At 39.7% G+C, this 16,443-nt stretch overlaps 3 long non-coding RNA genes across 4 annotated transcripts; all 3 read right to left on the bottom strand.

The window, feature by feature from the left end:
* Nucleotides 1–4,005: 4,005 nt before the first annotated feature.
* On the bottom strand, nt 4,006–6,635 carry LOC137840823 (uncharacterized). 2 transcript variants are annotated; one of them, XR_011087905.1, is made up of 3 exons: nt 6,511–6,635; nt 5,613–5,921; nt 4,006–4,537 (listed from the first exon to the last, which is right to left on the bottom strand). It is a non-coding gene; the product is annotated as an uncharacterized lncRNA (long non-coding RNA). The 2 variants fall into 2 exon arrangements; XR_011087906.1 differs by having other exon boundaries at nt 6,534–6,635.
* A 2,513-nt stretch (nt 6,636–9,148) lies between these two features.
* LOC125978209 (uncharacterized) lies at nt 9,149–12,682 on the bottom strand. The gene is made up of 5 exons (XR_011087924.1): nt 12,583–12,682; nt 11,774–11,878; nt 10,963–11,067; nt 9,964–10,068; nt 9,149–9,259 (listed from the first exon to the last, which is right to left on the bottom strand). It is a non-coding gene; the product is annotated as an uncharacterized lncRNA (long non-coding RNA).
* A 956-nt stretch (nt 12,683–13,638) lies between these two features.
* Nucleotides 13,639–15,611, bottom strand: LOC137840821 (uncharacterized). The gene is made up of 4 exons (XR_011087902.1): nt 15,460–15,611; nt 14,488–14,604; nt 14,108–14,264; nt 13,639–13,817 (listed from the first exon to the last, which is right to left on the bottom strand). It is a non-coding gene; the product is annotated as an uncharacterized lncRNA (long non-coding RNA).
* Between the last annotated feature and the right edge of the window lie 832 nt (nt 15,612–16,443).

Genomic DNA, 16,443 nt, shown 5'->3' with positions numbered 1-16,443 from the left:
CCTCTGTGCTGTCCTTCAGACCAGCTCTTTCTAGCCATTGGTAGGATTTCTGGATATCAGCCACTTCAGCTATGTTTCGGTGGTACATCCCATGTAGGGGCTTGTCCTCCCATGATGGTCCCTCCATCCATACGTATATATATGCCCATTGTGTGTGTGTGTGTGTGTGTGTGTGTGTGTGTGTGTGTGTGTGTGTGCGTGTGTGTATCAGGGATTGCGCATACCTGGGTTTCTGTTTGTGTTTACATGATCTTTAAGGACCTGAATACTCCCAATATTCGTGTTTTAAAATGGTTATTGACTGCATCTGCATGTACACGTAGTCATGGTAACTAAAGCGGTACATGACTCTGTCTTTTAACGTAGTTCTACTGTTGAGGGGGATTGAGTGATGGAGTGAAAAGGATTGTGTTGCTTAATTGATTAAAGGAGATCATCCCCTTTAAAACACTCTAAATTCAGATCACCCTAAATAATACTGTATTTAGTGGTTGTAATTTTTTGTTCTTGGCGCATTTTGACAGGTGCATGTTGCTTTTCAAGTTACATTTGCTGTATTAATATAATCATTAAAACATTTTTTTCAGACTCTCATTAACTCATTTCATTATAAAATATCTTAACCTACATCTTGGGACAATCTTTGTTTCTAATCCACTGGACTGTTGAGGGATGATTGGTCATTTTTCGAGGCTCTTAAATCAGCTGCTAAGGAGACACCTCACCCAATTCTTCGTTTGTCCTTTCCTCTGTTTCCCTTTTCACATACATTTTCCATGTTCTCTCGTCTTCGTTCTTAAACATGAGAGAACAAACACAGCATAACATTCAAACCTTGTAAATATTTTATATGTTTTTAAGGTAGAACTACTGTCTCATACACTTAATACATTAGAAGCGTGTAGAAGGAATGTTAATCTTACAATGAGAAATGTGCTGCATTTAAAAAGAAATAAATTCATCTAAATATTTTTATATTTTAGTTTATGGACACTGTACATAGTCTCAGGTTACGTCCATCTGAGTACCAAAGCTGAGGCCACCTGCCTAACCAGAGAAGGGCCGTGCTTTGTTGTTCAGTCAACCCAAAACGCAAAGATGCCTGCACACTCGGGCTCCAGACCTTTGGAATGCCCTACCGATAGATATCAGAACTGCTACCTCAGTAGAAACATTTAAGACGACGAAAGATACAATTTTATGCTATGGCCTTTAATTAACCTGTGTTGGGCGATTCGGCTGGAGTTTGTGTTCTCTGTCCTGCCCTGAATATGGGCATCCACTTTTTCTTTGGATTGTTCTACATCATTTGTTCTATGTGCCCTCTCTGCATCCATTGCAGCATGGTCATCATGGAAGGGGGATCGTCCCATGTGTGGTCTCTTCTCAAGGTTTCTCATTTTCCCCAGTAGAGTTTTTGGGGGGTTTTCCTTGCCCTCCTGGGAGTTTATGATCAGGGGATGTTGAGAATAATTGTCAATTTTTGTACATGTGAAGCCCTTTGAGACTTGTCTGTGATTTAGGGCTATATAAATAAATGTTGTGCTTTTCTGCCCGACTCCTAGCGATGTCAACCAGTTTACAGTTGACCACTTGTTTTCAACCAGCTGTGCTTACTCTGCTGTGCTCACCTTGCACATAATGCGAGTGAGAACATAAAAAACTAAAATAAAATAAAAGGAACCTAGCTTCTAAAGATGGAAATTGACAAACACAAAAGTGTATTCTTCATGTTTTTTTTGAAAACACGCTGTCTACCCCACAGCAACGGCTTTCGCCTTTCACTCATTGCGTGTACGCTCCTGCAGCAGGAGATGATCACGGGGGTACCTACTTTGGCACAACACCGGACGTACCCAGTCATAAGCTCTACAATTAAAAATAATTGTTAAAATGAACTAGGAGGCGCATGAAAAAGACATTGCATGGATGGCAGCACATACTACAACTCGATGACAGCTGGACTTGTTTACATCAATGCTGGCCACACACTGACGCGACATAATCTGGAGCCAGGCCTAGAGTTGGGGCTCGAAGGCGAGCGTCTGGCGGCCGGGCTCGGGAACGTGGGTTCCCCTTCCCATGGGCTCACCACCGGATGGATGGATGGATGGATGGATGGATGGATGGATGGATGGATGGATGGATGGATGGATGGATGGATGGATGGATGGATGGATGGATGGATGGATGGATGGATGGATGGATGGATGGATGGATGGATGGATGGATGGATGGATGGATGGATAGATGGATGGATGGATGGATGGATCGATAATACAATGGTATCTCTACCAACGAACATCTACCTCTAAACTTTAGTTTTTTTTACATTAGGCATCAGCAATTGCGCACTGCTCACGCAGTCTCTGTGCACAAGAAACTCTATGCTGCACACAAAATAAAATTCAGCATAAACTGTAAATTAATATCTAATGTTAGATGTAATCTAATCTAATTAATTAGATGGACGAATTAAGTGGACGAATGATTTTCTTTCTGTGCCTTTTTGTAGTGTAAATCAGTGATTGACAGGTGTCCAGCCAATGATATGGTTCACTTACAGTCACACATCTATGAAAGCAAGCAAGACTAATAATAAATAATATTAAACCATACAGTAATCCCTTGTTTCTCACGGATAATTGGTTTCAAGACCACCCGCGATAGGTGAAAATCTGCGAAGTAGTGTCACTCTCTAATTTTTAACATACATTTTTTGTGTATCAATAAATGTATATTAAACCATATAAGTGCATATGTTATCATTAGAAGATTAAATAATAGTTTCACACATGTAGATACTATATTAATAGTATAAACGACATAGAGAAAATAATGTAAAATTAATATAAATACCGCATTGGCCCGAATATAAGACAATGTTTTTTTGCATTGAAATAACACTGAAAAAGTGGGGTCGTCTTACATTCGGGGTCTAGACATTATACCCATTCACTTGTGCACAGCGGTAAGTTAAAGGTTGCTGGTATCGACTGAGTATGTTGCTGTGATCGTGTGCGTCTTTGACACAAAGTTAGTATATCCATTTCATTGTTACCACTGTCCACTGTTGTGCCGTTTGTCCGATCGCGGTTTGATTGACAGCTCCGGCGCGCTCCTTTAAGTTTGCCTCGCATCGTACGAGTCGCCGTTACACAGCGGCACAGCGTCTAACGGTCGCCAGCAAATGTATTTTGTTGTCTCGATGACTTATGTTTGGTGTGTTGCAGAGAGTATCTCATTTAAGGGTTGTTTAGTGTAGCAGAACCGTTACGCGCAGTTACTTATGTAATGTGTGCCATCTACTAGTGTTGTGTGACATCAGAAGTTGAACGTTGACTTACGTGCTGTATTTCTGTCTGTTGCAGAACCACACACACACACACACACGCGCGCGCACGCACGCACGCACACACGCACACACACACACACACACACGCACGCACGGACGCACGCACGCACACACACATACACACATCCTTGTTAACCTCCCTCTGCAGGACCCAACTTAATTTACCGAGTTCTGGGGTCCACCCTTTCTAGTGGTCCAAGAACTATGAAAAAAATCAGGCAACTCCCAAAAAAAATCTTGTTACTAAAAATCACTTTCAATAAACACAATTTGAAACTTTTTTTTTCATGTCAGTTTTTCAGTCATATCTGGGGCCTGTTTCTAACATTCCGGCTTTGCGGGGTCCACCTTTACACACATGAGATTTTTAGTCAGTTATGGGGATCGCTTTTAATATTTCAACCTTAAGAGGTCTACCTATACACACATTATTTTTTTAGCCAGTTATGGAGCTTGCTGTTAAGATTTAAGACTTGTTAGGTCTGCCTTTATAAAGAGGATCTATCAAGTTCAACCCCAACCCTAATCTAACCCAAACATGCATTTGTGTGGACTTAATCATTTGAGAAAACCTAAAAATTTTGTTAGTGTTATTAATACTTTCATCTGGCTAAATATACTAGATATACATTGAAATGTGCATTCTAAAATACATTCTGAAGTCTTTATTCAGATTCTGGTCCATTTTCCTTGGTCACAGTCTTAATATTCTTCAATTTGTTCAGTCATATTGGTACATTTTAAAATATTTAAATTCTGCATTTTAGCTAACTATAAAGTACACAGGATTTACAAGTAATAATTGTCGAGTCAAAATTTTAAATGGACACATTACAAATGTAGCCAATGAATAAAGGAACTTATTTAATCTAACATTTACGAACAGGAGAAGTGGAGCATAAAAAAAATCACAAACAAATAGTGAACAAATGGTGAAACAGGACCAGCCATGTGTTTCTATCTCTGTTAAGGGAAGCTGTTTCACTCATATTTTCTCCTCATGGTGGTTATTCTCTTTTTGACAAAGTACTTAACAGCTCGGTGCTTGTGGTTCTGCAGCAATGCATCTCTCGCAGTCAAGCTTACCAGGAACCTGATTTGTCAATATATACTTCCTTGAATGTTTATTTACTGCAGCACATTCCTCTGGGGTCCAGCTTCTTTTCACAACTTTTCCGTTACCTAAGGGCATAGGAAGAGCACTTTTTAGTTTACAACTTAATTAGAACAAAATTGCATAAAGAATACATTCACTTTATGTACAATTATCCGACAATATAATTCAAATGAGATATTTTATAACGTCAACTATCTTTGTCAACAGTGATGAGCCTACAATAGACATAAGTAAATCAGTTAATATCTGAGATATTAATCCGGTCATTTAAGTTGCTAGGTGGTCTTCAGTGTCAGCTGTTTTGATATTAACAAAATTAAAAATAGATGCACAAAAGGGTAACATTAGAATGCCCCCAGTTTTGGTGGTGGGGGAAAGAGGTCTCTCATTTTCTTGATTACTTTTAAGCAGTTTTGCATTTGACCAGAATGTCACTGCTGGTAGATGAAGCAATTCCTGGACCCTACAGAGGTTGCACAGGCAGTCAAACTCCACCATGGCAGCACATTGGGATGCACCATTTCTCTGACAAAACCATTAAGAACAGATACAAGTTGTTGCAAAATCAGGGAAAATAAAAAATAAAAATCAGAGAAAAACTTTTTTCAGACAGTGTTTTACATGTATGGGGAATTTGCTTTGATAACGTGCTACACATGGACAAACAAAGATGATAAAAGTAAATTTGGAAATATATAATGTGTAAAAAATTAAATGCAAGCTGTATAAGAATGGTATCTGCCTTGGTGTGACAATGTGTGAATTTGCATATTCACTAATAGGTTAATCTAGAGCAATTTTTCTTTCTCTCTTTTGAGGTAAATGTGTCATGTATACATTACCTCTATTTAAAAATAGATGTAAACAAACATCTCACATATAATCAAGGTTAGCAATGACCTGTAACTCACATGAGAAAGGATGGGTCAATTTTGATTTTATGACAAAATTCAAAAGTTTAGACCTTACATGTCTAAGAAAAAAAGTCAAGTGGTGTTTAATATATCTTGCTTGGGTCATCTAAATCTTAGTAAGCAGCATATGTGAGGATAATTAGATACTGATACAGTAGTAACAATTGGGCAATTTAAAAGCAACTGTGATAAAGTTATATATTGAAAAGGATTACTCTAAACTCACCTCCCTTTTTGGCAGACTTTTCATTACTTGGGCCACGAGATGCGGAGGTACAAGAGGTCACTTCTATCACTTCTGGGATCAGCCCATCTGAAATGATGATTTTTAAGTACAGAAAAAAAACACAGTATAGCAATATTCTAAAACAAAAATTAACTGCACCTGTATAAGAATGCTTGGTCAAATTTAATATACTCTTGTTTTGAGCAGATTGATTTGCAGAGGTACAGAGCAGTCCTTTTGGGAATCATTGTCAGTATCATCACTGTCTGAGTAGTCCACTTTGAGAAACTCCTTTGATAATTGATAGCTCTATGGAGGGAATTAAAAGAAATGTGTTGTTAGTTTCTGCAAGCTACTCTTATATGCTGTATTAATATAAAGACTAGAATTTCTTTGCTCAAAATAATTAAAATTTCTGTCCAATATCTTAACTGGTAGACGACCGGTGCTGTACACATCCTCTGAAATATGCCAAAACCTTATATCACAGGAAATTTTACATATAAAACATGGAAAAGGCTCCAAAATTTACAACAAAGAAGCCACAAGAAACCATATTTCAGAAATCTGTTATGTGTGTGTGAATGATTGGCTTGGTTGGAATAACCATGACAACCTTAGATCCATACGGAGGGCCCCACAAGTAGCCATCAGAAATCTGTTATGTGTGTGTGAATGATTGGCTTGGTTGGACACCCATGGGCGCATGTTTCAACAATCCATCTATAGGTGTGTGTGCCACTGGTTCGTTTGGGCTCTATGAGGAGAACCACTAAAACCGTGTGATCCAATGGTTGGCTGAATGCTGTTTAAGGTACCTTCTGACTAAAGAACAGCTTTCCAACTAAAAGCTGTAAACTAAGAGAACAAGAAAAGGTCTACAAAGTTTATTTCTTACAACAAAGTCGCACTGAATGTTACCCGTTGGCTGGCATCTTGTTTGATGTTATCATCAGGGTCAGAGTCCTGCCAAGTTCTGGCTGGTTCAGGCAGCGCACCATCAACAGGAGCCTGAGAGCCTGTCACCTGGAATTAAAACCACAAATAACTTACCAACATCATACAGACACCACAAATGACAGACTCAAGACCTGTATAGTTAAATCATGTGAAGTTAGTCCCCGAAACCAAACAAGCTTTTCTAACTAAAGTGTTCCAGTCAGTTCTGGATGTCTAATCAGGTCCTATAACAGCATCTTTATGGATGTAGTGGAGCATCCTTCAGCATGACACTTTAGCCGTTTAGCTGTTGAGGATGTGTGGAACTATAGCTGTAATATAATCAGCCTCCATAATGTCCATAACCAAAATATGATCTAAAAACATGAGACAACCTTCGATCCATACGGAGGGCCCCACAAGTAGCCATCAGAAATCTGTTATTATGTGAGTGTGAATGATTGGCTTGGTTGGAATAACCAAGACAACTTTAGATCCATACGGAGGGCCCCACAAGTAGCCATCACAAATCTGTTATGTGTGTGTGAATGATTGGCTTGGTTGGACACCCATGGGCGCATGTTTCAACAATCCATCTATAGGTGTGTGTGCCACTGGTTCGTTTGGGCTCTATGAGGAGAACCACTAAAACCGTGTGATCCAATGGTTGGCTGAATGCTGTTTAAGGTACCTTCTGACTAAAGAACAGCTTTCCAACTAAAAGCTGTAAACTAAGAGAACAAGAAAAGGTCTACAAAGTTTATTTCTTACAACAAAGTCTAACTGAATGTTACCTGTTGGCTGGCATCTTGTTTGATGTTATCATCAGGGTCAGAGTCCTGCCAAGTTCTGGCTGATTCAGGCAGCGCACCATCAACAGGAGCCTGAGAGCCTGTCACCTGGAATTAAAACCACAAATAACTTACCAACATCATACAGACACCACAAATGACAGACTCAAGACCTGTATAGTTAAATCATGTGAAGTTAGTCCCCAAAACCAAACAAGCTTTTCTAACTAAAGTGTTCCAGTCAGTTCTGGATGTCTAATCAGGTCCTATAACAGCATCTTTATGGATGTAGTGGAGCATCCTTGAGCATGACACTTTAGCCGTTTAACTGTTGAGGATGTGTGGAACTATAGCTGTAATATAATCAGCCTCCATAATGTCCATAACCAAAATATGATCTAAAAACATGAGACAACCTTCGATCCATACGGAGGGCCCCACAAGTAGCTATCAGAAATCTGTTATTATGTGTGTGTGAATGATTGGCTTGGTTGGAATAACCAAGACAACTTTAGATCCATACGGAGGGCCCCACAAGTAGCCATCAGAAATCTGTTATTATGTGTGTATGAATGATTGGCTTGGTTGGAATAACCAAGACAACTTTCGATCCATGCGGAGGGCCCCACAAGTAGCCATCAGAAATCTTTTATGTGTGTGTGAATGATTGGCTTGGTTGGACACCCATGGGCGCATGTTTCAACAATCCATCTATAGGTGTGTGTGCCACTGGTTCGTTTGGGCTCTATGAGGAGAACCACTAAAACCGTGTGATCCAATGGTTGGCTGAATGCTGTTTAAGGTACCTTCTGACTAAAGAACAGCTTTCCAACTAAAAGCTGTAAACTAAGAGAACAAGAAAAGGTCTACAAAGTTTATTTCTTACAACAAAGTCTAACTGAATGTTACCTGTTGGCTGGCATCTTGTTTGATGTTATCATCAGGGTCAGAGTCCTGCCAAGTTCTGGCTGATTCAGGCAGCGCACCATCAACAGGAGCCTGAGAGCCTGTCACCTGGAATTAAAACCACAAATAACTTACCAACATCATACAGACACCACAAATGACAGACTCAAGACCTCTATAGTTAAATCATGTGAAGTTAGTCCCCAAAACCAAACAAGCTTTTCTAACTAAAGTGTTCCAGTCAGTTCTGGATGTCTAATCAGGTCCTATAACAGCATCTTTATGGATGTAGTGGAGCATCCTTCAGCATGACACTTTAGCCGTTTTGCTGTTGAGGATGTGTGGAACTATAGCTGTAATATAATCAGCCTCCATAATGTCCATAACCAAAATATGATCTAAAAACATGAGACAACCTTCGGTCAATACGGAGGGCCCCACAAGTAGCCGTCAGAAATCTGTTATTATGTGTGTGTGAATGATTGGCTTGGTTGGAATAACCAAGACAACTTTCGATCCATACGGAGGGCCCCACAAGTAGCCATGAGAAATCTGTTATGTGTGTGTGAATGATTGGCTTGGTTGAAATAACCAAGACAACTTTCGATCCATACGGAGGGCCCCACAAGTAGCCATCAGAAATCTGTTATGTGTGTGTGAATGATTGGCTTGGTTGGACACCCATGGGCGCATGTTTCAAATATCCATGTATAGGTGTGTGTGCCACTGGTTCGTTTGGGCTCTATGAGGAGAACCACTAAAACCGTGTGATCCAATGGTTGGCTGAATGCTGTTTAAGGTACCTTCTGACTAAAGAACAGCTTTCCAACTAAAAACTGTAAACTAAGAGAACAAGAAAAGGTCTACAAAGTTTATTTCTTACAACAAAGTCTAACTGAATGTTACCTGTTGGCTGGCATCTTGTTTGATGTTATCATCAGGGTCAGAGTCCTGCCAAGTTCTGGCTGGTTCAGGCAGAGCACCGTCAACAGGAGCCTGAGAGCCTGTCACCTGGAATTAAAACCACAAATAACTTACCAACATCATACAGACACCACAAATGACAGACTCAAGACCTGTATAGTTAAATCATGTGAAGTTAGTCCCCAAAACCAAACAAGCTTTTCTAACTAAAGTGTTCCAGTCAGACCTGATGTCTAATCAGGTCCTATAACAGCATCTTTATGGATGTAGTGGAGCATGCTTCAGCATGACACTTTAGCCGTTTAGCTGTTGAGGATGTGTGGAACTATAGCTGTAATATAATCAGCCTCCATAATGTCCATAACCAAAATATGATCTAAAAACATGAGGCAACCTTTGATCCATACGGAGGGCCCCACAAGTAGCCATCAGAAATATGTTATTGTGTGTGTGTGAATGATTGGCTTGGTTGGAATAACCAAGACAACTTTAGATCCATACGGAGGGCCCCACAAGTAGCCATCAGAAATCTGTTGTGTGTGTGAATGATTGGCTTGGTTGGACACCCATGGGCGCATGTTTTAACAATCCTTCTATAGGTGTGTGTGCCACTGGTTCGTTTGGGCTCTATGAGGAGAACCACTAAAACCGTGTGATCCAATGGTTGGCTGAATGCTGTTTAAGGTACCTTCTGACTAAAGAACAGCTTTCCAACTAAAAGCTGTAAACTAAGAGAACAAGAAAAGGTCTACAAAGTTTATTTCTTACAACAAAGTCTAACTGAATGTTACCTGTTGGCTGGCATCTTGTTTGATGTTATCATCAGGGTCAGAGTCCTGCCAAGTTGTGGCTGGTTCAGGCAGCGCACCGTCAACAGGAGCCTGAGAGCCTGTCACCTTGAATTAAAACCACAAATAACTTACCAACATCATACAGACACCACAAATGACAGACTCAAGACCTGTATAGTTAAATCATGTGAAGTTAGTCCCCAAAACCAAACAAGCTTTTCTAACTAAAGTGTTCCAGTCAGCCCTGATGTCTAATCAGGTCCTATAACAGCATCTTTATGGATGTAGTGGAGCATCCTTCAGCATGACACTTTAGCCGTTTTGCTGTTGAGGATGTGTGGAACTATAGCTGTAATATAATCAGCCTCCATAATGTCCATAACCAAAATATGATCTAAAAACATGAGACAACCTTCGGTCAATACGGAGGGCCCCACAAGTAGCTGTCAGAAATCTGTTATTATGTGTGTGTGAATGATTGGCTTGGTTGGAACAACCAAGACAACTTTCGATCCATACGGAGGGCCCCACAAGTAGCCATGAGAAATCTGTTATTATGTGTGTGTGAATGATTGGCTTGGTTGGAATAACCAAGACAACTTTCGATCCATACGGAGGGCCCCACAAGTAGCCATCAGAAATCTGTTATTGTGTGTGTGTGAATGATTGGCTTGGTTGGAATAACCAAGACAACTTTAGATCCATACGGAGGGCCCCACAAGTAGCCATCAGAAATCTGTTATGTGTGTGTGAATGATTGGCTTGGTTGGACACCCATGGGCGCATGTTTCAACAATCCTTCTATAGGTGTGTGTGCCACTGGTTCGTTTGGGCTCTATGAGGAGAATCACTAAAACCATGTGATCCAATGGTTGGCTGAATGCTGTTTAAGGTACCTTCTGACTAAAGAACAGCTTTCCAACTAAAAGCTGTAAACTAAGAGAACAAGAAAAGGTCTACAAAGTTGATTTCTTACAACAAAGTCTAACTGAATGTTACCTGTTGGCTGGCATCTTGTTTGATGTTATCATCAGGGTCAGAGTCCTGCCAAGTTCTGGCTGGTTCAGGCAGAGCACCGTCAACAGGAGCCTGAGAGCCTGTCACCTGGAATTAAAACCACAAATAACTTACCAACATCATACAGACACCACAAATGACAGACTCAAGACCTGTATAGTTAAATCATGTGAAGTTAGTCCCCAAAACCAAACAAGCTTTTCTAACTAAAGTGTTCCAGTCAGACCTGATGTCTAATCAGGTCCTATAACAGCATCTTTATGGATGTAGTGGAGCATCCTTCAGCATGACACTTTAGCCGTTTAGCTGTTGAGGATGTGTGGAACTATAGCTGTAATATAATCAGCCTCCATAATGTCCATAACCAAAATATGATCTAAAAACATGAGGCAACCTTTGATCCATACGGAGGGCCCCACAAGTAGCCATCAGAAATCTGTTATTGTGTGTGTGTGAATGATTGGCTTGGTTGGAATAACCAAGACAACTTCAGATCCATACGGAGGGCCCCACAAGTAGCCATCAGAAATCTGTTATGTGTGTGTGAATGATTGGCTTGGTTGGACACCCATGGGCGCATGTTTCAACAATCCTTCTATAGGTGTGTGTGCCACTGGTTCGTTTGGGCTCTATGAGGAGAACCACTAAAACCGTGTGATCCAATGGTTGGCTGAATGCTGTTTAAGGTACCTTCTGACTAAAGAACAGCTTTCCAACTAAAAGCTGTAAACTAAGAGAACAAGAAAAGGTCTACAAAGTTTATTTCTTACAACAAAGTCTAACTGAATGTTACCTGTTGGCTGGCATCTTGTTTGATGTTATCATCAGGGTCAGAGTCCTGCCAAGTTCTGGCTGGTTCAGGCAGCGCACCGTCAACAGGAGCCTGAGAGCCTGTCACCTGGAATTAAAACCACAAATAACTTACCAACATCATACAGACACCACAAATGACAGACTCAAGACCTGTATAGTTAAATCATGTGAAGTTAGTCCCCAAAACCAAACAAGCTTTTCTAACTAAAGTGTTCCAGTCAGACCTGATGTTTAATCAGGTCCTATAACAGCATCTTTATGGATGTAGTGGACCATCATTCAGCATGACACTTTAGCCATTTTGCTGTTGAGGACGTGTGGAACTATAGCTGTAATATAATCAGCCTCCATAATGTCCATAACCAAAATATGATCTAAAAACATGAGACAACTTTCGATCCATACGGAGGGCCCCACAAGTAGCCATCAGAAATCTGTTATTGTGTGTGTGTGAATGATTGGCTTGGTTGGAATAACCAAGACAACTTTAGATCCATACGGAGGGCCCCACAAGTAGCCATCAGAAATCTGTTGTGTGTGTGAATGATTGGCTTGGTTGGACACCCATGGGCGCATGTTTTAACAATCCTTCTATAGGTGTGTGTGCCACTGGTTCGTTTGGGCTCTATGAGGAGAATCACTACAACCGTGTGATCCAATGGTTGGCTGAATGCTGTTTAAGGTACCTTCTGACTAAAGAACAGCTTTCCAACTAAAAGCTGTAAACTAAGAGAACAAGAAAAGGTCTACAAAGTTGATTTCTTACAACAAAGTCTAACTGAATGTTACCTGTTGGCTGGCATCTTGTTTGATGTTATCATCAGGGTCAGAGTCCTGCCAAGTTCTGGCTGGTTCAGGCAGAGCACCGTCAACAGGAGCCTGAGAGCCTGTCACCTGGAATTAAAACCACAAATAACTTACCAACATCATACAGACACCACAAATGACAGACTCAAGACCTGTATAGTTAAATCATGTGAAGTTAGTCCCCAAAACCAAACAAGCTTTTCTAACTAAAGTGTTCCAGTCAGACCTGATGTCTAATCAGGTCCTATAACAGCATCTTTATGGATGTAGTGGAGCATCCTTCAGCATGACACTTTAGTCGTTTTGCTGTTGAGGATGTGTGGAACTATAGCTGTAATATAATCAGCCTCCATAATGTCCATAACCAAAATATGATCTAAAAACATGAGACAACTTTCGATCCATACGGAGAGCCCCACAAGTAGCCATCAGAAATCTGTTATTGTGTGTGTGTGAATGATTGGCTTGGTTGGAATAACCAAGACAACTTTAGATCCATACGGAGGGCCCCACAAGTAGCCATCAGAAATCTGTTATGTGTGTGTGAATGATTGGCTTGGTTGGACACCCATGGGCGCATGTTTCAACAATCCTTCTATAGGTGTGTGTGCCACTGGTTCGTTTGGGCTCTATGAGGAGAACCACTAAAACCATGTGATCCAATGGTTGGCTGAATGCTGTTTAAGGTACCTTCTGACTAAAGAACAGCTTTCCAACTAAAAGCTGTAAACTAAGAGAACAAGAAAAGGTCTACAAAGTTTATTTCTTACAACAAAGTCTAACTGAATGTTACCTGTTGGCTGGCATCTTGTTTGATGTTATCATCAGGGCCAGAGTCCTGCCAAGTTCTGGCTGGTTCAGGCAGCGCACCGTCAACAGGAGCCTGAGAGCCTGTCACCTGGAATCAAAACCACAAATAACTTACCAACATCATACTGAGAGTAATTCAAATAAAAGAGACAAAAATCTTCCTTTTTTTAATAACAAATTAATATTCCAACTTGCATACTTGATCTTACTGACTTACTTTTTCACGCCATGGCCATTTACAATCACCATAGTTGTAATTGATTTCAGTTCCCATTTCTATGTTTTTGATGGCAAAAAGGCACAAATGGGGCTCGTCATTTACTATTTTTTTCATGGTGCAGTTTGGAGACTTGTGGTTGTCATTCACTAATCTTCCAAGAGAGCCATCCTCTGTTGATGCATCAATACTAGGAAAGAAAAAACAGAAATCAAACATTTTGTATCATATAACTAGTTTTTTAGTAAAATAAAAGTTGGCTTACAGAAATAAAAACTTGCAACATTTCAAAAGAAAAGTTGAGAGGGAAACAATGTCTTTTTGAACATCATAGCACTAAATAAAAAAAATTGTTAATGCCACAATCCTGATGTGTTATTGAAATATTGCTTCTGAGTGACTCACTAATTTAGGGTATTTTATTCCAGTCTCTTTCTAGAGTTCATAATTATTGTATAGAAAATATTTGGATATACATACCACCAGTAATGATTCTGCCATTCAAAGTCAAAGAGAAATGTACTCTCCTTTTCAGAGTACTTGCTTGTTTGGCATTTTTCTGCTGACAGAAGTTGACCCCTGTATTATAAGATGAACTCTCCTTGTTCAAAGTGCTGGGTAGCAAACACGCCTCTTCCTGCAAGGACATTTTATATAAAACCATTGGTTATGAGAAAATATTTCTTTAAGATACACCTTTAACCAAATAATTGTGGTGTTATCTTACAATTTTAATACTAAGTTCTCGCTTAGAAACAGAAACACAACAACCAATCTGAATTTGATTGTTTTTTGTGTTGTTTTATAAAATAAATAAATATATACTTAATGGATAAATGGTCTAAAAATGAGTTTATTACCTTTTTGATCATCAATAAATCTTTCCACTAGTCCAGGTTTGTCCTTTGAGGATTAAATGTAAAAGGCTGCTTCATCAGCAGGCTTTTTTCTTGCTTTCCTTTTGGACATTTCTGGCTCTAAAAAATAATTCAAAACATGGCAGAGAGAACTTTAACAAGCACTCTATATTAATTTTAAAAGATTTGTAATCATCCACTGTATAAAGACTGAAGGAATAAGCCTGGCCTGAGAACTAACAGAACAAGAGTGATTAAAGAAAGAATATTTTTCAGAAAATACTGATATATTAATGAAAATGTTTGTCGGTTTGAAGCTGAGCTTTGTTACTTTTAACTAGTCACAGTTCCAACCAGGTGCTGCATCCAAAGAAAAGTTATTTCAATAGTTTTACCAGTATAACTCGTTATACTTTTCAGGAGCTACCAACTCGTTTTTATTATGTTTGTGTTTGAAAAGTGAACGTAGCATCCTGATTAGCGGTAGCTAATTAGCCAATAAGCTAGTTTCCGGATAGTTTTATTTGCGTCAGAATGCTTGTGTTATTTAAAGAAAGCATTCTTACATGATAGAAAACCACCGAGAAATACAGAAGACATGCAGATATATCATAACACTGAGCACACACGTGTTTGACGAGTTTTGAAGTGGTTTCGGCAATTACGGCCAGAGTCCGGTTCTGGGCTTAGCAATTATGAAACATTAGCACATCGAAATCATCCTGAATATAACACGGAGAAATTATACATTCTGTCGTTCTCTTTTACACCATTGTTTTTAAAACCACTGCAAGCTAAGATGAATAACAAGTTAAAAAGCCGGACTGTCTGAGGGGAAAACGTTACGCCATCCGAGTGACAATATACCGAATCCGAAGCCATAATCATTGCATATAAACCCCTCGGGGTCTGGACAAAAAGCATTTCTACATCAGTTTCTTGTACTTAGTATTTACATGCAGTTGATTTACTCACCGTGTATGTTGTGTTTCGTTATGAGCAGCGTGTCTTCGTCGCGGAGCAGTCTCAGTCTGGCGGCGTCACACGTGGCGAAGTGACGTTAAGCTGGTGGTTTTAGCCGCATGAAGCTAACACATGCAATACCTGCTGATTTAACTAATATGTAAACTGATGGTAAAGAATAAATTACTATTTATTTATACCTTTATTTTTATGTTTAGAACATGAAAAATGCACGAGATGCTGATTTAACTAATATGTAAACTGATGGTAAAGAATAAAATACTATTTATTTATACCTTTATTTTTATGTTTAGAACATGAAAAATGCACGAGACAGTTTTTAAAATAAGCCTAATAGAATGAGCGTATTTTTATAAAGCAAGTGTAATGAATATTAAATAACGTAGATAAATTGCAATTGTAATGCAGGAATTTTATGTTTACAGTATTATTTTAGCTGCTATGGTTACTAAAATAATAATTACCTGGTTTAAATCTACAGGAAATAGCATTTTATTTTCTTAATCAACACTCGGATCACGAGGTGCCCTGATTGGTTGAATCACACACACTTCCGGTAGTGTGTATACTTGCAATACCACTTGCCATGGTCGGGGGGCCGCTACTGAGCACACACACTTCACACACACAATTCTCAACATTGCGACCATGAGGGGTAAGTGAAAAAAATTCGTGAGGCATGTTGTTAGAGCATTTCAAGCTGTTTTAGAGTGGTTTCCCGAGTGGGGTCCATGATTTTGGACCCCACAACGACACAGGGCCCCACTTTGTTGGTGGGCTCCCTGTCTTCGGACCCCCCATACTAATAAAAACAAGTACACACACACACACACACACACACACACACACACACACACACACACACACACACACACACACACACACACACACACACACATCTGCTGCCATGCCTTGTGTACTGGCCACCATTAAACAACCCAAGATCTTACTAATAAAGAACCAACTGTTATTCCA

Source organism: Syngnathus scovelli, chromosome 12, assembly GCF_024217435.2.
Source record: "Syngnathus scovelli strain Florida chromosome 12, RoL_Ssco_1.2, whole genome shotgun sequence".
NCBI lineage: Eukaryota > Metazoa > Chordata > Actinopteri > Syngnathiformes > Syngnathidae > Syngnathus > Syngnathus scovelli.
This window is presented reverse-complemented; position numbering and strand designations above follow the sequence as displayed.